A 24,217-nucleotide genomic window follows, 5' to 3' on the forward strand; every position below is an offset into this window, starting at 1 on the left:
TGAACACCGAGTTTAAGAGGCGAGTTTCGAGTCCTGTCGCGCGCGCGCGCGCGCGGTCTTTCCTTCTGCCTGCTTTTGAGCTCCGCACCGCGGGAGCAATCCTCTGCTGGAAAAAGGATGGATGCTTAGGAAGCTACGGGACGTCGGGCGACGTCTCTTTGTCGTTGGTCGTTCCCTCGATCCGTCGTGTCCACGAGCTCGGAAATCCCTTTCTCCCTCTACGCCACTGTATTTAAAGGGCATCGAGAGAGAACTCCCATAGGCTGCCGAGGACGGAGCTAACATAAGCCCTTCTCTTGTCGTTTGACCTTGAATGAGAACTAATGCATTTTTTTGTTCCAAGAGGCTCGTGTTCCCGTTCGGCTCTCGCGTATGTATTCGCCCTCGGGAATGAAACCGCCATCTGTGCAGTTTCTCCTTAACATCGTGGTAGCGTCGTATATTTCGAAATATGTATCGATTGTCGCAGACCTCGCATGCAAAAATAAGCCGCCATGAAATCGTGAAAAGGGTCTTCGGCCAAACGTGCCTGGGCCTCCTCGATTCTCTATCGCGAAAAAAGGATACATATACGAGAGAGCGAAGAAAGACTTATCGTTCTTATGTATCTATGCCGACTATGCGCGATTGTTCGCATTGACTTTGATAAAAGGACATCAAAAGAGGAAAAAAGGGTAACCCAGAGAATGAAACTCTTGGCTGTTTTGTTGTATCGAATTGAAGCGATGACTACAAATGGCCTGTTCCTTCGATCATAATAGAGTTCGGATGACGACGGATCGAAAACGCGAAACCTTACAGTTGGAGTCTCTGGACAGGGTTCAGACATCGTTGAACCACACTCCGGGACGCGCTGTCAACTTGCGGTAGGTCTCCTCGATAAGGATACGATGAATACGTTAAGCCGCTTTCATGTCATCTCGTAGCATTACTACCGAGAAGACCCCGACGAGAAAAAAGAAATCATGGGCTCAATAGACCAGAAATTGGAACAAAGAATATACACGGCGATCCGATTACACGTTAAATACGGCCAGTTAAGCATCGAATGAGAAAAACGTCGGTTTAACTTTACGAAGACAGCTTTTCAGATTTTTCATAAAATTAACAACTTTACATGAAAGAACGTCGAAGAAGAATAAAATGTTGGATTTATTTCTATCATAACGATCGATGAATCATCGAATCGTTGTCTAGAGAGGAATAACTTCAATGTTTTCCGTAACCTTGAACATTTTTTTCGCTCGTTTAGCAACAATTTGCTTCCTAAATAAGATAAATACGCAAATGTTCGAGCCCTCGATCTTCAACGAGCGATTAGACGGATTATAAGTACATTGCAAGGATGTTGAAGGAACTCCATTTCTCGATCATGCGCGATTACTTCGGGACGTGACTCTCTCACTGTTTCTGTCACTCTCGCGGACACTGCGCCTCACACGAATGGAGCAGGCTGGAGTACCCTGACTAAGAGGGAGATGAAGTTCATCGTTTCGGATAATTCCTGAGTCGGAGGTGAACTATGCACGAACTATAAGCTGAAACTACTCTCTGGTGATAGAGCAGAGGGTTGAGTAACGCGAGGATCCCACGGCATTCACTACCGAATTTCCGTCTCGTAATCGGCCCTGATTGCTTCAACCTAAAATCATGCGATTTACCAGTAAAGTTCCTGTCGTCGAATACATTTTGACGTCTTTCGGGAATCCCATATCAATCTGTATGTTCAGCTTGTATCCCGTTAACAGTGTTGTCTCAATGCAGTGTCGAACATCGATAGTCAATATTGTTCATCAGCGTGTTGGCTACGCTGCATATAATTACGGCGATTCTCACACGTGCGTCAAATCGAGTTTTGGATCCTCTCGTCCTTTCTTATTAAGCAAGATTATACCTGAAATTTCAATTTTTTCCCCATTAACCGAGAGTTTCATGAACAATTATCTGGGGAGAATAAAAAAGGCTGGAAAAAATGTCGAATCCTCGCGAAGGGTTAAAATTATATTCAAATTTCGATTGACTAACATTTCTGGATAGCGAAGTTTTGGTCGACCAGCATTCTCAAATATTTATTGCACAATCTTCTAAAAAAGCTCATTAACAAATTATCAATTAGGTGGGAAGAGAGACTAAAGCTCAGAGCAAAGCTTTTGATGGAAAATACTTTTAACTGCTTGGTGCCAAAAGAAAATTCAGTACAGATCGCCCTTGATGCAGCTATTATTTTATCGGACTGCTCGAGTTTTGCTCTCGCGAGAGAAATTTCTCTGTGCGTTGACATATGTTTGTTTTTTTGTTTTCATTTTTTTTTTTTTTTTTTTTTCATTTTACTCGCGGTCAACGAAAAAAATGGAATATTTTTTGCGTTTTTTCAACCAACAAATAATACAATTAGGCTCATCATTGGTATTCTTGAAGTCTTGAAGTCTTAAAGCTCTGAGAAAGATTGATTTGAGAGGAGAATACGAGTTTGTGATTCGATCGCCCACGGTGAACCGGTGTTCGCACAACATTTTATACTACGGATATAACCGAGACGAGGGGAGAGACAGAGAGAGTTGATGTCGTTTGTGAGTTTAACCACAACCGAATGTATTTCACTGCTGTCCTCGAGCGTTCTTCTTCTTCTTCTGCCTTCGTAAAATTCTCACCGGTTGCCTGCTTTTCTCTTTCTTACTCTCATACGGCAGACTTTTGTTTTCGCCTGATTCGTCTTTTTTGCTCGGTATTCCTCTTCTCTTTCTCTTGCTTACGCACACCCTCGACAAAAACGTCGCTCGAATCTTCCGAGATTCGACTCAATTAAGTAAGAGACTCCACCCGAGTCTTGACAAGGTACGACATCATTGTTCTTCCATGGGGTGGGGCCTAAATAAGTAGCGGAGTCGAGTCCAGCACTAAAGAGAATATATATCGAGTGGTGGTGAGGAAGAGCGAGACTTTGGGAGAAAGGATGAAGACGGCTTCGCTTGTGAAGAGTAGGAAAAAAAGGATGATCAGAAAAGAAGAAAAGTACCTTTGGGTATTTGCTGTAGCTCGGGCAAGATGAGAAGCAACCTTCTGGCGAAAGAAAGCTACTGAAGAGAGGAGGAAAGGACACGTTTTCAGTCACTCACCGCAACGACGAAACGAACGAGTGCGCGAACTCCGGAGGCCTCGAGTCAACTTCTTCAACGATTTAATAGACGAGGGAAACAGCATATTGACTTTGTCCCGACGTACGTCAACACGAGTCGACTCAAATCTTCATACCGAACGGTCTGTATTGTCTTTTCCCCGGTTACGCGACCTTCTCTCCCCAATTATGTTGAACATAGAACGTGGGTCCAATTACTTTTGCATAAGTGATAATACCGGACCAAATTGCAAAAGCACGAAAGCATTTTTATGCTCGAAATTTTATTCAAAAAGTCGTCACTAAATCGATGCAGTTCTGAAAATAAAAACTTTTTTTCCACGACCTCAACGTCCATTCAGCTACGACAGTATTCTGGTACCGGAAGCACTGATAATAATAAATTTTCACTATACCAATGATTGGGGACAAAACTTTGAATATTTGAGGTTTCTCGAAGCAAAGTGTAAATTCTTATATGAAGACCTTTTCTCATGAACACAGAACGTGTTTTCGTTTTATGAAAATTTATACCTTGCACTGTAAAAAGTTCAATTACACGAGTTTCTTCCCTCCATTTTCATTGCTGTGATGTTTTCACTTCTAATTTTCTCCCTATCCGACCTTTGCTGTGATTAAACTCCTTAAATGAGCGGTTGGAAAGCTGGCTGACGTCTCAATATCTCAGCGGGGCTTGGATGTGTGTTAACATAACATCATTCCAAAACAAACAATCAAACGGGGCCAAAGATGATGGACACCAAAAATACCTGATGTACTTCACCTTCCAACTTTTATCGTTCCATCCCATCTAGTCTATGGATTCGAAAAGCTGACTCGTCAGTTATCAGATCTTCTCGTATCCCAGCAATGTAGAGAGACAGAGAATCTCTCGAGTCAAATCTTACTTGATATATGCACACTTAACGAAGTCACAAGGAGGAACATCGTTATTCATTTCCCCTGAACGCACCGTTGATGAGATACGGATCAAATGTATATCGGAAATTCGGTGCGTCGATGTGAAAAAGTGAAGATGAGAAATGGAAAATACAGGCAATTTTGAGAAATGAATGAGCCACAGGCCAGCGCAGCGATAAAATAATCGACGTCAAATTCGGAAATGATGAATTTTTCTAAGCCATGATTATTCATATTCAACCCGGAACATCTCAATCCGAGCTCCATTGGAAGCCCTGTGCGAGGCTCAAAAATTATGCACAAGCGGCACATGGACGTTTCTGCAAAGGATTTGCTCGCGCGACCCTACGCGTTTAATAAATGCATTAATCTACGTTCCCGATCTCGCGGTCGCGACGAATGTGCGTTCCCGTTTTTTCTTTCTCTCGTTTACGCCGTGGCTCCTATGCTCTCGCTATGTGGTTTCGCGGCGATCCGAACTTTCGTACGACGTGGTTCGCCGCGCCGCGCAGCCCAAAGAGAACCACCAAAGGAGAGTGGCCAGCAGAGGTGGGCAAGAAAGAATGAGGTTCACACGGAATGTTGTATCGAGTCGGCAGAATAGAAGCAACAAGAAAAACTGGAGTCGGCGTAGCTGTAATGTAGGCAAGGCTGGAGCGGAATGAGACCCGATTTTTAGAGAATGAAAGGAAATAGTTGCAAATAGTTGAAGAAGCTGCATAAACTCCGAAGTATTCTTATCTTCGTGCTTCTTGAGTCAATCAACAGTCTTATTTCACTATGAATTCACGTGGCTTGCTCGATATATCTGAAAGTGTTTGAATCAGTAAAGCATCCTTCTCGTTTCGTGGGCACAATAAAATTTTTCCATTCGCTCCTTTATCCCCTGACATTTTCCACGGTTCTTTTGACTTTTTTTTTGACACGAGGTCACAAGTCTGGGAAATGTTTTCGAGAGCCATACTTAGTTCCATCGGCGCGTTCGTTTCTGCATTTCTCCGGTAAGAAAAACCAGGCAATTCTACACAATGTGTGTACGTGCGGTATTTCGTGCGATGACATGGTCCTCGTGCAACATGTACTGAAGTATGATCACAGCATATACAGCGAATTTTAGAGAGACGTACGTGTGTACGTAACAGGGTAGTAGTGCTACACAGAGGCTCCGAGCGAAATGACATCCGTGGCCTTTCCATGTCGTCCCGACAACAGAAATGGAAGAGGCAAAGAACAGACGAGAGGTAAAATAAGGATGAAAAAGCATAGAGGAAAGAGTGCGCGGAGTGCCACACCACTCGTGGGACTCTCCGCAGGGAATCCACTTTAACTTTTTAACGAGGATTTGAAGAAGCCGCCGCACACGCCTTGAAGAGTCCGCTGTGGTGGGTGATGCTACGATATACATCGCTATATACGAAGAGAAGGCAGAAGGAGCGAGAGAGACTGGGAGGAGTGAGATGGAGCCTTTCCAAGGAGAAAAGGGATATGGGAAAGAAATTTTTACAGTTAGGCGGAACATAACTAGAACTTCGCTATACAGAGTGACACATGAGGATAGCGAAAACCTCGGAAAAGAAATAGGAGGAGGCATCGCGTCTATAGAAGCGGCACGGAAACGAGAAGAGTGCTGGTCTCGTTCCATGGTCGCGAAATCTTTTCATTAAGGCAAAAGAGCTGCAGGAAAAAATCTCCCTTATAACTGCAGTGTACGTTGTATATATAACAGCGAACCAAAAAAAAGAGCACAATCTACGAGAATTAGTTGCTGCGAAAGAGAGAGCGTGCAAAGGCGATGAGACTGTGTACAATCTTCGGAGAAGCTGGAACGGCCCCGTTGCTGCCGCACAGTCAAGAATGTCGTGGTTCAAGTTTTAAGAAGTTACAGAATCAAGAAATATATAGTTGTGTTTGAATTTTCGAGTAATTTGACCTACTACTCTGCTGTACTATATTCCCTCGTTGTGATGTACTCGTATAAATAAATTTTTAACGAGAAACCAGAAAAAACAACTTTTGGCTACCTTCTTTCTGAGATTTGTCATTCGGTTCGCAGCGTGATATATTTGTAAGGTAAAAAGTAACAGAAAATTTGTATTTAAGCTCATTTGGTATAACGTCAATGTAATTGCTCTGCAGCTTCGTTCGAACGAACTCCAACCTCGTACTGCTTCTGCCACTTACGACGTTGAATCCCCCTAAAGCAATGCGCCCTATAGTGATAGCGGAGAAGCTGGAAATTCGATATTAGGCAACTACAAGACCAGAAATAATAAAAACTCGTCAAACGTACGTCATGGTTTTTGTATTGTTATGTTAATTCATTCTCATTTCATAAGTTTGAAGATAGCGAGAGATCTTGAAAATTTGAATTTCCATGTCTTTTGCACAGTGATTTTTATATTAATAAAACATCAAAGTCAAGACGCGCCCTGTCAAGGCAGCCAGTGGTGCGGTTCACATCGATATTCTAATTTACGTTCCTTACTTCGACGCTCTTTTCACGATGTTTCCTCAATTTACGCACAATCGTTCCAACCCATCAAAACCAGAAAGCTCTCGATGGATGTTTTAATATCATTGAATCGTGCACGCTCCGCATAAGAATCTCAGAATAAGGGAAAAACCGTGAAGAATTTACCCAAAAATGACATTCGATTGAGGGGAGGCTAAAATACCCCGAAGTCACGCAACACGAACATTGTGATTCTCTCCTAATTCAATCTCCTTTCTGCCGCTATTATTATAGCTCATGATAAGGGTCACACTTCCGGTTGCCTGACGGCATACACGTTACCGCGGACGTGGTCTCGAATACTTGATACTAGTGCGAGGGTCGAATCCAAGATCACTAGATATTACACACGTCTAACTGATTTCCAGCAAAGCACAATTTCATGCCATGAACAACTGCAGCTTAAGGCAGAATTATTATTTGCGCATCGAACGTTTCTCATAATATCCGCGTTATTGAATGATGCTGACGTAAAATAGCGTTACCGAGAGATTCGATTATCAGAATGCCACACATTATGATGAATAATCGTCATATTTCTGTATAAATTGTATTTCAGTACATTGAGGTTTGAATCGGGTTCACAGGCGAGGTCACAGCTAACATGAGTTTCCAACGAGTGACGTGTGTATCAAGAGTGTGATATTCTGATCTGTAATACCGCGGATGAATTTTCTCATATCCGATGAACTAACAGTCGTCAATGTCTATACAAAAGAAGAGTAACATTTGTGGAACTTACGTTGTGACTTCTTTCGATCTCGAACATTTGAAAATGGTCACAATGATTCGATACTGAGATATTTATTTCTTGAGCTAGTGTATCGGAATCCAGTCGAAGATTCGACTGTTTTGTGTAGGGATCTTCTGCTAGCAGCTTATTTGAGGGGCGGGGGAGGGGGGCATCGTCGGCATCGTCCGAAGATCCACATAAAATGTCTTCGGCAGTCGTGGTCAGCATTCCATCGTCCGGTTGAGATGATCGTATGCAAATTCCTTGAGATCATGCGGTTCGGACCGTCGTCCATAGCGACCCATCGGTCGTGCGGGACGACAAAAGGCGATCTAATCGATAAAGTATAATCCGATTTCTACAGAGATGATCCATGCTCTTGGAGCAAAGACGGGCGCAATTCCGACAAAGAATGATGTAGTCCCACAGGATCGCTTTCCACCACATACTGATTGGCCATTGTAATGTGATAAAAAATGATCCGATATTCGCAGACTGTAGCTTTCTGAATTGAAGCAAGAAGAAAGGCTGATATGATAAACAGTTTTTCTGTGATCGATATAAATTTAGTCTGAACGCGTCATTCCTTTTCACATAGTTTCAGTTTTTTGACATCTTAAAATGCAAATAAATTAAATTCACCATCGTTTTAGCCCTCAATCCCATCATCGTCCATCGATTCACATCCAATAAACTTTCGAGAAGGTATCTCACTTGTATCGATCCTCCCGAAAACGAAGTGATTAAAAATAAACTGAGAAATGTCACGACTCCAAAATAAATGTGAACGAATATGTTTAACCATTTGATTGAATCACAACTTTAACGGTAAGAAGCTACTATTTATAGGCTCCTCATGGTTGAAAACCACAGAGACTCTCTCGGTCTGCATAATGCCAATAACGTGTAATCCTGCGGTAGCGATGTATCGATTCGGTTGGCAAGATGACCATGATCTCTCGGTTGTGGGAGCAACATTGCCTCCGGTTGATGACTGCATCAGCAGAATCAAGCAGGAGCAGTAGTCGAAATATACACAACAATGATCGACGACTAATCCGGTTGTTGGTCCACGGCGTTTCCTTCACTGAGCAGCTTAAGATGGCGTCTGTTTCATTGGGCCCTGATGATCCTTCGTACTGCTTACTCACATGTATCTCTCGTGCATGTGTATGCACTTTCTCCTTAGTGTTTGTGCTCAACGCCCCTTGTCCCATTCTGCCCTGGTAGCTGTTCAACCAAGCTGTTTATTTCGCACCAGTGAAGTATACTGATGTGCACGGTGAGTACCTAACTCGTGAAGCTAATTATGAGGACGCGTGGAATTTAACTGTCTTGCAAAATTCTTCGGATTATGGATGGAATTTATAAATTGAAAATGTGGGGTAGGGTGCGGTATGTCAAATAACCAAATTGTAGGACGGTCGATATTTCGAAATTTTTGAAGTTGTAATATTCGAAATTCTTATTTCCATCGACTATTTATAGCAGATTAACCGAATATTCCTTCTTTGAATTCGTATTTACTCGGAAATATATATTTCGACATAGTTTTCATTTCAAATGCAATTTTAACGGACCATACGAATGTCAAAAGTTCATATTTTCAAATTCAAATTGGAGAGTAATTGTTTTATAGGTAGACCAGAATATAGTGTAGCAAATAATCGAAAGTGAATTTTTCGAGCCTATAAAACTTGGATATGTAACATAGTGATGGCTCGAAAAGGCGAAAATCAAAATGGCGATGTTTGAAACCAGAGATCACCAGTCTCAGCAAGCAAGCGAGTGAGACGCGTGTATTTTGAGCTCCGCTGCATTTCTTTATGTTGACCGTTCGACTTTTTGGTGTTTCAGTATTTCAATCTCAGCAATGTTTTTAGTCTTTCGTTATTATATTTTCAAAATTGTGAATATTCACAGTATCGCTGATTGTAGTAATTTATGAATCGAAAGAGCGATAGTCGAATTTTCGAAAAAACGATATTTCAGTCGTCGTTCTATCGGCGATTCTTACATTTGATTTTCGATGTAAACGTGCTTCGAACCTTGAAGTTTCTAGTTTATTTATTTTCGAATTCAAAGCTCTAGTTGAATTGATCTGTCTCCGTATCATCATTCGAAGTTTATAAACTCGAGATTTTAGCTGTTCGAAATTTTAGTCATTTTAACATTTTATCCCCACCCAAAACGTGCACTATTGAAGACACATTTGATATTCCATTGCATAAATGAGACAGAGGACTTCACAATTTTATAAATTTCAGATTGAGACATATTTGTAATAATAAATCAATAATTGGTCCAAAGTTTTCAATTATAACGAGTACGAATGTTCAATAATCTGATGCTGAATAACAGAAACTGTAGGGAAAGTCCTAACTCTCTTGGAGTCAAGATTCGTTCATGTTAATGTTAATGGAGCGTAGAATTGAGCAGCGTGTATAGACCTACGAGAATATTTGATATACGTTCGTACACTCAAACGAAGTATACTCTGCATGATCTCGTTGAATAGAGATGCAATCGAAAAGCCAGATGGTTTCTAATCCCTCTGTTCGATCCCTTTTCACCACAAATCCGAGGGAATTATGAGAAATGTGTCTGGCTATCTAACGGCCTTCTCTCTGCGTCGCGGACAGATTAAGGGAGTTAAAATTATTTTTTACAGACGTATATTTATTTATTTATTTACACCTCGTTTGAATGTCATCTGCAATTGGGTGTCTGCAGTAAACACTAGAACGGACGGTCACGCTTGCGCAATTAGACGAAAGATTCATAAGGTGCTCATCAACAAGTTTTAATCCATGATTAAATTTTGGAAAAATCAACTGTATGGAAAATAGGAAAGCAGTGAGATAAACTCACTGTGCAGGATGATAAAATTGAACCTGAAACTCGGGAGGGCTACATTACGCTACAGTGCAGAAAGCTCAAGTTTAAACTTTGAGAAATTCAACTCTTTCACTCCCTCTCTCTCCATTCTGTTTTCGTCCATTTCGAGGAGACAAAATCTTTCAACTTTTCTCACTAATTTATCCCAGCTGTTCATTCTGCAGGACTTAAAGTCACTGTAATGCTGTCGGATAAAACAAAGAAGACTCGCGATTTCTGGTGCTTGTAAGTTTCTCGATGAATGACCCTGCCTTCTTTACCCTCCGTTTCACATTTCATATTTTGCATGCCTAATAAGAAGAAATGATCTTACTTAGAGGAGAGCTCAAAATGACTATATTCTCGTAAGCTTTTAGAGCCATTCAACTGAACTGCGTTTACTTTTACCATCAAGAATTATCGTTTCAAAAACTTATTTTGAACTTGTAGCTTTGCCTGAATGTAATAAAAGATTCTTCGCCAGTTTAACTTCATCGTCGTAAATAATAAACGTTAGTTTGTTCCATCCTCTCACAATTGCTTTTTTTCAGTCCAAATGTTGCGTCTCGTTACGACACTAATAAACCCTTGACGTTCCAGTTTTATAATCTTCCGTAATGGCGAGGGTAAGCGTGCGAAACTCGTTCTATTTGTGCTCGTTAAGAACTCGACTTTATTGCAGTTCCAAGTACCTTAATAGCAGGGCTTGCAGTGATTGACAAAGGTCACTCTTTGTTTGTCCTTCTTGCAACCAAAATCACTATTTTCATGCACTACTTAAATCATGTTAACTCATCAACTAACCATTGACCCTGTACAAAAAACAAACTTTCATCTCGACAATTTAATGGGAGCAGCATCAGGTGAATCCAAAATAGCAGACACGCACTAATTTATTTAATGTTCCCATAATCACATGGAAGCGTGCAATGCGATAACCATCACTGGAATATGCTCACGTCATTTTCCCCACAATGTTTGTTGAGTATAAACATTCAAACGTTCACCAAAATCACGATAAATCAGAGAAAGATATTCGGCATACATTTGTCAATCTCCTTCTGACGTGAAATATTCAAGAGAAATCTAACGCCAATTTCCTTCGAACGACGGTCTACCCATGTGGATTATTTCAAATAATTCGTGTTGCTATAGTAATTTGAAAGCACGAGGTTTGAATGACCAAGACATTGTATATCGACCGATTGATTCTCGACGTTGTTCGAGAGCGATAAAGGTAGTAAAAGCTGGTGTTTTATATGCTCTGTAAGTCGGGATACGCGTGGGTGTTCAGACATCGTTCGTTGGATCTTACATTCATATCGTCCGCGAGGAGCTACTAGTTGAAAACTGTGAAACATCAGCCGGAACCAAGTGCTGGAGGAACGACGTTGCAGACATTATATAAAAATAAAAATGCTTATGCGCGTTGTTGCAATCTCGAGAGGGCACGCGAATTAGAAGTAACATCCGGTTTAATATATATGTGATCGTCGGAAGTGTGAGCACCCGGACCTTCGTGGAGGTCGGAGCAGTCGGCCGGGGCAGAAGGTCGACAGACAGCCAGACAGACGAGAAGAAAAGACGAAAGAAAAATAAGTTAAGTTAAGAGATAGAAGGATGGAGTGAGCGACAGGAAGAAGGAGCGAGGGAGAAACCAGGGACGTGCGGACTGTAAGAGTAACGAATGACGCTGAAGAAAGCCGTAACTTCTGTTGCCGATGGGCACTCCCACGCCTTTGTAAGCGCACTCCTCGCTCCCTTGCGCTCCGTCTTCTCCTCTCGACTCTCCTCTTTTCTTCCTTCGCTTTCTTCTTCTTTCTCCTTCTCTTTTTGGTCCGAATGATTCGCAGCGTCATTTACTAACGATTTATTTACTTTAAGACTTTCAAAGCTTCGACTTTGAGAGCGCGCTTGGTCGATGGAGTTTGTGCCTATCGCACGCGATCTTCGTCTGCCCAGCGTCTACTGTACACTTATTTTCTTGACTTATTCCACTCAGAAATAGTCCACGATATTTCACGGTTCCTAAATAATCAGAATAGTCTAAAAGCTTTTCCTAGTACTCATACGCAACACACAGTTTATAATCGCACAAGGATCTCATCGTTTTGCAAGGGCATCCATGTACTTCCTCACATCAGGGAAGTCAGTCCAGAGGAAGACCAGAAGGGGAGGGATCGAGACTATTTTTTGTACAATAGGACTTGGTGTTGCTCGAAAAACTGATGTATCTTCATTTCAATAAAAGGTGCAAAAAGTCTGCTACTTTTCAGACTGTTTTTTAATCCCGGGTCGGACGCTACTGGTGTTTCATTTGAGTATATTGAGAACCGCGAGGACACGATCGTCGTTGATGAGTTTTCTCAAATAATTTTACTTTTTCTGGTTCCGATAATCTTACATCGTCAGCAAAATAAATATTCCATAAGGCATCGTATCGGTGAGGAAGGATGAAAGATTCTCCAGGCCAAGGGAACTATTTAGTATCTAATTGGCTATTTTTCCTTGCACTAGGAGTAGCAAGAGAAAGTTCGCACTAATTCTGGTACGCACAGTTGATAGTTGAAGATTCAATATTCAGGGTAGATTCCTAACATAATACGAAAGTGCTAAGATCAGGGAACTGAAAATAATGAGCCACCATGTGTAAATGTTATTATAACATTTAAACCATTCGTAGCAGAACGTTCCTCGTTTAAATATTTAAGCTTATGCTCGTTAAAGTTAGTAGTATCTCCAATTAATTCCGCCCCTCCCGCCTCTTCCCTCTCGGTCTCTGGAGGTACAAGGCGCCTTCATTGTGCGAAGCTTTTGTGCTTATTCGTTTTCCCAGAAAAACAAGAAATATATACCACTATAGAAAGGCTCTGTAGCGTTGCCATTTTGTTTTCGTAAAAAAAAAACTATAGTTTTTTCTACATTCAGCCACCATCGAACGAATCGCGATGCACGCCCGTAATAGAACTCGAACATAATTTTTTATTCGGGAAAAAAACAATTTATTGAAGAACGAAAGGGAAAAAGTAAGGAAAACTCGAGAGGGAATAATAAAAATGAATAAATAGCGACGGATCGTTCCCCTTTCTATTGCGTGAGATACAGAGAAGATAACATTTCTTTTGTAATGAGCTCCGATCTCGGGTGTTGAATAAGGAAAAAAGAAACGGAGAAGAAAGAATAGAAAAATCATGGAGAGGAAAAATGTAGTTGTATCAAAAAAAAAACCTTTGCGATTGTTTCCTATAAAAAGAATTTCGATAGAGACTTGAGAAAAACAACTCACACATCCGCGTCTTTAGCACTTTTTTCATATGAAAGCATAAAAATATAATGCCCTGTAGCTGCTACTTTTCTTATCATATACGTAACATCAAAACCCAATTCGATTCACACAATAGAAAGTCATTTGCAATAACGATAAATCATGATTATCTAGATATGTCGCAGATAACCTGAGAACCCATGTTGCGGCGTTGTGTAAAGGTCAATTCGTATACACGAAAGGAAAACTAAAACTGGAAAAAAAATCAAATAATATAACTAAAACGTATACTGGTTTCTAATTTTCACGCTTGCCACTCGACTCATTTTTTAACTAAGCCAAACGTCTTATGTTGTCTCAATCTTCACGCTGCAGTCTCAAACCATGTCCGCATCTCTTTTTTTTCAATATTCAATTTCCTCGAACATTTTTTTTGCAGTTCTTTCGAGAGCACGGATTTTTTGAAAAACTCGATGAGTAGTGAGCAGAATTTTGTATGGTCTTCTCGAATTTTTCGATGATATTCACTAAATTAAGGGCTCATATACACTTGTGATGGGCGGAAAAATCGAAAGTTTTTTTTATTATATATTCTTCGAGTATAATGTCTGAAGAATATCATCACCAAATTTCATAAAGATTGGAGCATTAGATTCGTAGCTATGGGTATTTCAACCGGTGCGCGCGGTCGATTCAAGTATTAACTTGAATCTTCAAACGCGATTATCTCATAATCGTCTTTTTTGAAAAATACCTTTGCTAAAAAACTATTAATCCGATCCATACCAAATTTGTACTACTTATTTATTATAATAATAGCTAAGGCGTGGACGAAGGATTTCGTATTTTGTTGGAAAAAAATTGTAACAAAAAAACCGAAAATTTAGTACTTCAAAAAATGATTTTTTTTTGTTAAAACTGTCGCCATTTTTTTCAATCAAAATTTTTGCTAATCCTTCGTCCAGGCCCGAGCTATTATTACAATAAATAAGTAGTCTAAATTCGGTATGGATCGAACTAATAGTTTTTTAGTTATCAGGTTCACCGCAACTGATGCTCAAAAAAAAGTTGCTATACTGGAATACAGCTGGAGTTGCCCTATTTTGAGAAATTTTTTGATGAAAATAATTGTACAAGCACATGAACATATGTACTAATGAATATGTCGTTCACAGTTTTGTTCACATATTCATTAAAGTAACACTATTTTCATATTTTTCCTTTATATACCATTTATTGTTCAAAGTCTAACAATGTATAAAACAAAGCCGGAGAAAAATATTGCGGCAGATTCCTTTTGGTCCTCATTAAACTCCATTATCATATTTCAAACGGAGCGTGCCCCGGGAGATGAAACGGTTGAGAGGACGACAATAAGAATACTAAAGGAAAAGAAATTAATAAAATAAGAAAAAAAAACGAAAGTATACACTCCGGTACGTTATGTATCTTGAGAGCGTATTATCGATGCCACGCTAATGTCAGTCTCCTTCTTGGTGTGTACGACAGAAGAGTTTCTGTATGACAAATCGTAAAGCATGTCGGCAGTGAACTTGTACACACTTATAAATACATATGTATATATGCCGCGTAGGATTCGCGTAATAAACGTCGTATAACGCTATAGAGTAAATACGGAGTTTCATACATACGTATAATGCAGCTGACTGTGTCCCCGAAGTTGTGATCTCTCGCAGACCAGAAATAAAGAAAAAAGAAGTGTATAAGAAAGTCAGTCGCATTGTCTCAGACACGTATACCCACGCACGTATATATACACACAGAGACATTCCACAGGGTGTCGCAAAATCGAACTCAATATTCCTGATGAGATTCGTAAGATTAGCTCATCAATTGGAGCGTATTCGAACCCCGTTCTTTCATTATATGACTACAAATGAAGATCCCAAGTCGGAAGGAAGATACCACGTCGAGAAAAGTTGATTTGCACTCGCAGGAAAACGTATCCAGTGGATTTTCAATTCTTAATCTCATCCTTTCAGAAGAGCCTGCGTAAAGAAGTTGAAAATTGACAGTGATTCGGAATCTTATACAGGAGAAACAATTAGCACCATTTTTTGACTTAATTTCATTGATTTTATATTAAATTTTACCGAATAGTTCGTAGATCGAAAATTTGTGGGGTTTTATTGTAAGTTGATTATCAGAAAGGAACTTCGCGTTCCTGGACCTCCGTCTATGTGATCCCGGAACTGCTGGGTCACTCTTATTCTCCTCGATACTTTGCTCATCGGTTCACCCTCCTGCGGTACAGAAGATCCGTTCACAAAAAGCATTCGTCTCAAAGCCTCGTCGGGTTTGTCCACACTGCAATGTCACTCGGTGGAGCCAGACTGCGAACAGAAAGAAAAGCATAAAAGTGACCGGTAATAAAAGAGGGATCGCGATATCTCTCCAATCCCGTACAGTTCTTTGTTATGCGAACGGAAATCACGGAAAGAAGAAGAGCAGAGAAGCAGCATGGGAAAAACAAACACCAACATCGTGATAGTGTTTGAGCACTGAGAATACTTCACTCTAGCGGAAAAACCTTGCCACGAAATCGCGATCGGGAGCCAAAAAATCGAATGTGTTCGATATTTGTTGATTCCGTAAAGCCAAAAACAAATACAATTGTCATTTTGATTGAGTCCAAAAAAAAATCATTTTCATTCATTTTCCCATGAATAACAAAAAATTATCGGCGTTTGAGTACAACTTGAAAACTGACTTCAGAATTGCCCATTTTTATGACCCATTTTTTCCCCCAATAATTTACTACTCGAACTTTACGAAAAAATCGCAGCAGGAAAATTTCGGTTTCGTAAATCAAACGAATTAATTTATCTCGTGCAAATTTCTGACTGAAAATTGCTTCCATTCGAGTCAAAGATAAATTTTTTCTGTATTACACCCGTTCGAACTATAAAAACCAGTTGTATTAACAGCGGACCTTGAAAAAAAAAGAAAATTAAAAATTCGACCACGTACACATATTTATTCAGTAAATAGTGAGCGCGATTATTTGTTTGGACAGACTGTATATCATTTGTGTAAGTCACCACAGATGTCGAGGATGAAGAATCGAGTTCCGCAGGCGAGTTCGTGCAATAACGATGTATATGCCAACGTGACGAGACTAAACATAATTCTGCAGGATACAGTGTGCATACTCCACGGATAAATAAATGCTCAAGACCTTCTGCATCATCTTGAGGTTATACGTGAAGTGCTCTACTCTTGGGGGCCCTCCAGGCCTCTGAAAACACTGAGTGCATGCTTACCCTATTTGTATTACTTATGGATAGTACATGCACAATAGTTGATGCGCGATTTCGCCGAATCGAATAGACGTGGAGACCGGTTAAAGACCTTCCGAGTGAGGGATAGATCGCAGGGCCGTGGAGCGAGGCTCAACATAATGCACGAGTATTCGTGCCAGCCCGATTAAACTCCAGAGAATCTTCAAGAGGCCAGAGAGCAAATGCTCCAGACAGACAGCATCATAAACCAAATTATTGCGCACACGTATCCGTGTGCAAAATGGATGCAATATTCGTTCGTAGTCCAAAGGAATCTTCACTGCACAGACTTTGACTGTTGAGTTTGAGTTATACACGCCAACGAGAATCTTTGGGTATCCTGTCTGTGAAATAAATATCACGATCGACTGTTTTCGTTTGTGAAAGTAAAATGGATCGTGGAATTTTGGGGTTCAACGATTTTTGTTCTATGATTCTACACGGAGAAAACGGGGCCGAAAATTCTCGAGGAAAGTACTAGGAATATATAGTTTTTCGGGGACAGTACATTCGTACTGGATTGCAGAATTCGTTCGAAGAGCAGTAATAAGAAGTGTTCTATTCACCATAATAAAACGACCAATACCCATACTTTTTATTCAAAAGGTATATTCGTATATTTATCGTAGAATTTACTATGATGACAGTGAAAATTTGTGATTTACAATGCATTTCCACTTGTCGGTAAGTACTAGTCTGACTCGATGAATAACACTCGAAAACAAACCGAAATACAGTTCTCACGTGCATCACTTTTTGCTATCCAAATGAAGCTGTTTAGAATTCGAGAGGCGAAAAATTGAAAAAATACTATGCTGCTCGATGGCTAAATACTTTGAAAATTCTTGAAAAATAATATATTCCTCACTATACAAAACGAATCCGTTTTCTTCGTGTACACATAACATAATTTTTCGTGACAGGGAATTTGCCAGTGAAATGTAACAGACGTGGATTCGACAACGAGGAGATCGTTGGAGGCATTCTTCATAGTGAATTCGTAAACTCGATGACCACACTAAAAGCCTCATTGAAATTTTACCACAGAAATGATTCGATGGCAACATTTTCTTTTTTTTTAGGTTGAATTAGCGACCTTTTGAGATTAACCTCTCGAGTGGAGAGTACAAAGTTTGCTAGTTTATGCCCACAAATCGTATTGGAATATAAGCAAATTGTTCATCAGATTTCCCGGGGAATCCGAAACTACAACATCATTTAAATTTATGATGATCCATAAATGCGTCTTGGGATCAATCCCGAGAACAAGGGTCGCAAATACAAACAATCTTGCCAACATGGCGCATCCCCTTGTTGCACGGTCTTTGTTGGACTCACTACATGTATGCCATGTCCCAGATTATGTTGAGGATTAGTAGGTAACATCTCGACGCCTCAACAAAGGAGTTTACTTGTCATGCTTCCCTTAAGAGCAACTCGGACCCGGACAGCTTGAAACCAACGTTCCATCTGGATCCGTATTGAATAGATTTTAGGTTAGATCTGTACGAACTATGTGCAATTATCATTATCATAAACTGTAAACCTACAAAACTGGCTTTGTGACACCTCAAAAGACTAAATATATTCCCATCCCTTTCAAAATCGATTGTAATGTTCAAAAGGTATACGAGTTTGAAGAAGGGATTTTGAAGAAGGGATCGATGCGCGAGTTTAATCGACTTGGAGGGGATTGAGCGTCGAGCGATCCCAACTTGCTCATCGATCGCTGAGATTAGAATTCCTTGGTCTCTTCGAGAGTGCCCCTCGAACTATAGATAGAGAGAATAAGAGCAATCGACGAGTCCACAAGAAAATCAAGATAAGTACTCTCTCTCTATCGTCATTGTCGAGGCTGGTATAGAAAATTTTGTTTTCTATCAGCTATCACCATATATTTGTAACGATTGTGTTTCTATTGTCTTTATATTCTTGTCATAAATAAACATCGCAATAATAAACACAACAAACGAGAAATAACAAATAAAAATTAATTAAAAAGATAAAATATTACACGATATCGATTGATCTCTGTAGACGATTGCGATTCCTGACAATCGATATTCAAGTTTAATGAGAATTAGTAACTGTCTCTTCCACAAATATCGAATTTCGAAAATAACATTTTTCCGAACCGTTCAATCGGTTGGAATAATGAGAGTCCACACAGAAAAATAGCGAAATGGTCTACTTTTTTTATTCCGAATCAAACGTACGGTGTGAGGAACTTCAGAGGAGCGCGTCAACAATCGACGTATATGACTGAAAACTGGATTGAATAGAAGAAGGAGCGAGTGAAGAGATGTGGAAGGAGCAGGACAAGAGAAACGTAGTGGGAGAGACGGTCCCGGAGTTTATGTTGGTGACTCCGATGGTACAGCAGGGTGCATGAGTTTTGGAGGACGAGTGTGCGGTCTCAGCGTACGTTGTATATATAGAGAAGGAGATAGACGCACGTATTTGGACCGTGTGCCCTCCAGCCTCATGCTCGAGCTTCATCCTTCGTTTCTCAAGGAGAGACGAGAGAAAACGTGTGGGGACGGGCTGAGCGTCGGGTGAAGTAGACGGGAAAAACGAGCGTCGGAAACGAAATCGTCTTCTTCGAGAAGAACGAGACAGAGAAAGCTTGCGAGTGAGAACAAAGTAAAAAGAAAAAAGAAAAATGAGAGGAGGGGGGGGGGGCCGAAATACTATGGAGGATGAAACAATTCCGCATTGGAGCGGAGCATCTGACTGTCGCGTTGGGTTAGGCACCACTTTAACCCGGCCAAAACCTCGAGCAGGTTCGAACCCTCCTCCCGCTGCTCCCACTCGTACTCAGTTTTCGTTTCCTTTCCCCTTTTCTCGCATTGGACTCTTTCTCAGCAATTTTTACTCGCCAGCATCTATGAAAGTCCGCGCGTGTGAAAAGCTGGATGGTCATCGCCGTTGTGGAAAGCGATTCACGACGATATCGACTCATCCCTGTTCAAAGGGCTTACACACACTCTCTCTCTCTCTCTCTCTCTCTCTCACGCATTTGCCATTCTCCAACTTCGAATACGAGGCCCTTGGAAGTATCGACTTGTTCGGTGAAGAAGAACGAAGTATTGGAAGACGCATAAAGGACAGTACGAAATAAGGAAGAAATACAAAAACAGATATGTTTGCAAACGTCGTTGCATAAAATGTCTCCCATTCGAGATAATTTAGTGCTTTACGAACAAAGTCGTATAAACTGTATGAACAGGAGACGACAGCAACATTTCGTGAGGCGTTCGTCCATAAGCGATTCGATATGCTCGGTTTGGAGATTCGTGGAACTTCAAAATCCTTTCCATTCCCTCTGCTGGAGATATATTGTCAGAAACATATTCGTAAAGATCTTGGCACAAAATATTTCTTGATCCGCATATTTTCAAGCATCTCAAGATGAAAGTTTCCAAGTTGAGACACTCTTTGAAATAGGTGAGTAGAAAAGGCGTGAGAGCGAAGAAACTGATTGGAAAAAAAGCATTGATCTTGAGTCAGCCAGACGAAAGAGGTGACGAGAGTTTGAGAGCTCGGCGAGGGGGATATGTCTCGGTACGAAGACACGCACAGCTGGAAAACGTAAATGGAACGGGAAAAGTGTCGACGATGAGGTCGTCCGATGTGGTGTGTCCCTCGCGAAGAGACGAGCAGCCAACATAATGAAAAAGACGGCGGAGTAGAAAGAAGTACGAAGGACGAGAAAATAAGTCAAGACGACTGAGCAAACAAAAAAATGAAAAAAAAAAAAAAACGATTCGATCGTTTGGTCAAAGCGAGACGAGAGATGAGAAAAAGTATGCAAGCATTTTCTCTCTGTCATCGTTTGTGCACACTCTGTGTACAAAAAACCTCTTCATTCTTCCACGAGCAGCAGAGTGAACGCGCAAGCAGTAAAATGAAATAAAAAAACAACTTTCTACGAATGCTCGAAGTGTACGATGAAAACGAATAAAAGTCGTTGAAGAAAAATTATCGGTACGAGTGAAATTATACAAAGATATATTTTAAAAAGAGATAAAAGGTAAGAAAATCGGGGTCGAATAGTTTTTCTCAAACTTTGCCCAAAGTTGCTTCGATCCGAAGCTGTTACATTCAATCGCGAAGAAATCATTGATTTATTTTCCCTTTATGAAAATCGCAAGATTTACTTGTAGTGTGCGAGTCCTCGCGTGAGTCCGTCCAATCCATTTGTCCGTTCGACCCGTACCCGAGAATCTCATTTTTTCTGCTTCCAGCGAGGCCGATCTCGAGTTGGACCCTCGTAAAATTTAGCGAGAGCAGTATTCAAGACATTATTAGTAGTGCGTGCGTGACCTTTTGTTCCGTTACTTTGGGCCAAGTTGGAAAGAGAACGAAACGATAAAACTTTGGTGGACTACGTGGACACTAGCTTTTCATTTCATTTTTTATCATCAATATCTACGTTAATAAAAAAAGACAGAGGCACCACCAACTCAGTCTTTGCTGTCCATTGGTATTCCGGGGCCGAATTTTACTCTCATTTTCCATCTCCTGGGCCCGGCCAGCCTCACTATATTTTACATTTCCTCTGGCTTAATGCCTTCCGCAGTGAAATTCACGACTTTTCGGAGTTACCTCTGTGCAGTCTGCGCATTATTTTTTTCTTCACTTAAACTTTCATCAACAACTAAAAAAGAGAAAAAATAGTGCAAGACGGAGGGAGCAGGAGATTCGTGAGAGCGTGTCTGACCAATTCTGCCTCTACTACTGACTCGTCTGACAAGCCACATTGGAGAGTTAGTGGAAGGAAGAGGTCGAGGCTGACCATACTCTCTGTATGTGGCGGTAACGCTGTACTGGCTCAGCCACTTTCTCGTAACTCCTTCTCTCGTTGAGGATTGTCCGAGGCATACGTACCTCTAAAATTGTGTCTTCCTACACTGCAATGATAGAAAAGACGGTGGCAGTAGATACGTACAGTTAGGTAGAAGAGACGCTGCTGGGTAGTGGTATACGCGTGAGATAGAGCTGCTGCCTCGACCGTATCGCTGGATATATCGCGGGAAGTGCCCGTCTGCCAGGAAGGTCTATGTATAGATATACGTGATGGTAGCTCGCTTGGAGAGCGCATCGAAAGACGCTCGGGGATAGGGAGGAGAGTTTCGAGGTAAGCGTTCGTTCTCCTCCTTCGTTCTCTCCTCTCTTCTTATTTTCTATCTCGCTCTCTTGCTTTCTCCCTGTTTCACTCCTCCAAACCCTCTCTGCGTCCATTCCAGTTGTACGTGAATATACATACGTACATTTGCATCTTCCACCCTCTTGCGAAAACACTGTACACGACGTGTACACGAGTTCGTAGCGTGTGTTAGAGATATTCATACACGAGGAAAACGCATCCCGAGGCTTTCGCATACGTTGCATGACTGGCATACGGATTTCCTGTTTTCTCACTCCTCCAAACTCACCTACGTGTATCGCGAGTACGTTTCGTAGATGCCTTCGAAAAAGCATGTGCATAAACCGGCTGGTAATGTATTGTACGATCCATGCCGCATGATCTAATTCTGGACGATGAATTTATCATACTCTGAGTCATTCCATCGCTCTTTGGATATATTTTGACTCTTTTTTTATCGTTTTTTTATGGTCGTATGGCGGAAATCGAATGCGAGGATGAGCGGTAGAGCTCGTCGAGTATTTAAATACTGGTTTTGCAGCTTCTTTTCAAGTCCATTGCGCGACGATCATTGATTGTTGAAGGGATAAGATTTTTCTATTCGTCAGTATGATCATCGCGCGAATATGCAATGGCATCGATCGAACGATAAACCTTCGCGCTATGGTTATCCATGGAGGAGCATAAATGTTAGCTACTTTATAACAAGACGAATCTCGCCCATATTACCTTAGGCATCATAAATGTCCGGGGATTCCAGCCCATAAAAGAAGCTGCTTATCGACGTCTTCTCTTCACACACCCACTCCATATGTTCGGAGCTTCATCAGAGCCGTTACGAGGTAGAAAAAAAAGCTTGAAAGGCGTATCATGAATTTTTTGGCTGGATTCCTTTGCGCCAAGATTTTTCGTACTTTTATTTTAGGACAGCTACCGAGATGTAGAACATGAAAAGAAAATCGATAACAAATGCATAACTTGGCTTTATCGCGTCGATTTTGGCATGCATGATTCACATTATTTTATCCTACACCAATAAATATATAGTTACGTCGAATTATTTGAAATTATAGTTAACAAACGTTGCCACAGTTATTATTGAATTTGTGTTCAACGAGTTAATTAAAATAAATTCCCTGAGAACTTTGCAATTTAAATCGTATTCCAATAATACAAAACATCGATCGGAGATACCAAAGGGCGACTACACTCCAATGCTTGTTCGCGTTACAAACTTACAAATTGAATTCTATATAATGAAATTACAACGTCTCTTGAAGAGTGCTGTAGGCTTCGATGTATTGATTAAGCTCGAATCTCCAACGAATTCGTTCGCCTTGTCCACTCGAAAGCACAAATTCATCTTCAAATGCTGCTTATGGAATATCATATTCCGTCTGACAATTTCGATAATTCGGACATCGCGTTACTACTCAAAGCCCTTTTTTCAAAAAATTTTCTGACTCCAGCTCACACGAAGTATCATTAAATCGACAGTTGCAGTAGTTTGATTTTCTAAAATTACTCAAATATTAAAATAAATCAATAGTCGAAACTTGAGCCACCAATTTTATAAATCCACAATTAATCACCCGTAAGAAATGTCCTGTTCGTCTAGAGTTTATAAAAGCATAGCATACCGGTTAAGCGTAGAAAATATAAGTATATAAAACAACATAGTGATAGCAGTCGTCACGTACTCGGTTGCCTCGACAGTGTGGCACGCAAGAGAGAGCTTTACCACGACAGCTTTGCGCGAGAGGCGTGAAATCACACCCAACAGTTACAAACACACGAGGTTGGTAGCCCAGGAGCTGACTGTAAGATACGATCATCCATTATCTGTCGCATCATTCATTATACTCGAGGCTTGCTCACCTCAATCTCTCTATCTCCCTCTCTCCCTATCTTATTTCCTTGTCTTTCTGTCCGAGCCTTTCTCGCCTATCTCTCGAGTATCTAGTGAGCTTCTCTTTATAGCCTTTCGACAGATTAACGCCTTGCCGTTGCCAAGCTCGCTTATTCCCTTCTCCCTTATAAACACGGAGCCATAACATTTATTTCTCCGGCGATGCGTAAGGACTGAGCAATTTCGCGGACGCGTATACGATCGAAAGTACATTTTCTAAATTGCCACTGTAAACGGGGATAATGCAACATAATATATGCACGCTCGAGATGAAATTTCCTGAAAATAGACACACCGGGCGCGGAGCTAATTGCAAAAATTACTGGAGCGTCTCAACCAACAAAAACTCTCTCTCCGTATTTCCCTGATGTTTGTCTTCCTGCCTTTGTTTGCACCGCCTGTACTTCGATATTCATTTATCTCTGAAATTAAAT

The 24,217-nt window shown here is 40.8% G+C and overlaps 1 protein-coding gene across 2 annotated transcripts in view; it reads left to right on the plus strand.

Moving 5' to 3' along the window:
* Positions 1-24,217, plus strand: part of LOC122409854 (mannosyl-oligosaccharide 1,2-alpha-mannosidase IA-like) — a 336,122-nt gene that overhangs the window by 150,147 nt on the left and 161,758 nt on the right. The window lies entirely within an intron of this gene.

The sequence above is a fragment of the Venturia canescens genome, chromosome 4, assembly GCF_019457755.1.
Source record: "Venturia canescens isolate UGA chromosome 4, ASM1945775v1, whole genome shotgun sequence".
In the NCBI taxonomy this organism is placed as follows: domain Eukaryota; kingdom Metazoa; phylum Arthropoda; class Insecta; order Hymenoptera; family Ichneumonidae; genus Venturia; species Venturia canescens.